Raw genomic sequence first — 414 nt, 5'->3', positions numbered from 1 at the left:
AGTTATACAAGAAATGAATAAGCACAAGAGTAAATGAATAAGTAAGTAATTAACATAAAAACAGATTATGATGATTGTACCAAACCACAGTAAATCAAATTTATGAGATAAAGTGATAGCGTATTAAGACAATTGGGTGTTATCGCGATAACAAAAACAGTTAAGAGTTTTGTGCATGCTAATACACTTGAAGGAGAAAAAAGAAACTTGAATAAGCAGCTCCCAAGGGCATACATTAAAAAGATGCCGCTATTTTTAGTGGCTTTAGAGTTAAAAATTGCTTTTAATGCACCCGGATCAGGAGGAGGGGGAGGTAATATTCATTATATATAAAAAGAATCGAAGTAAAGTCGGGTAGAAATAAGGAATTGGATGCGCACACACCCAAGGTCTGTATAGACCTTGCACGCACTT

The sequence above is a fragment of the Penaeus monodon genome, chromosome 19 (assembly GCF_015228065.2).
Source record: "Penaeus monodon isolate SGIC_2016 chromosome 19, NSTDA_Pmon_1, whole genome shotgun sequence".
Taxonomy (NCBI): Eukaryota; Metazoa; Arthropoda; class Malacostraca; order Decapoda; family Penaeidae; genus Penaeus; species Penaeus monodon.
Note: the sequence above shows the minus strand (reverse complement) of the source record.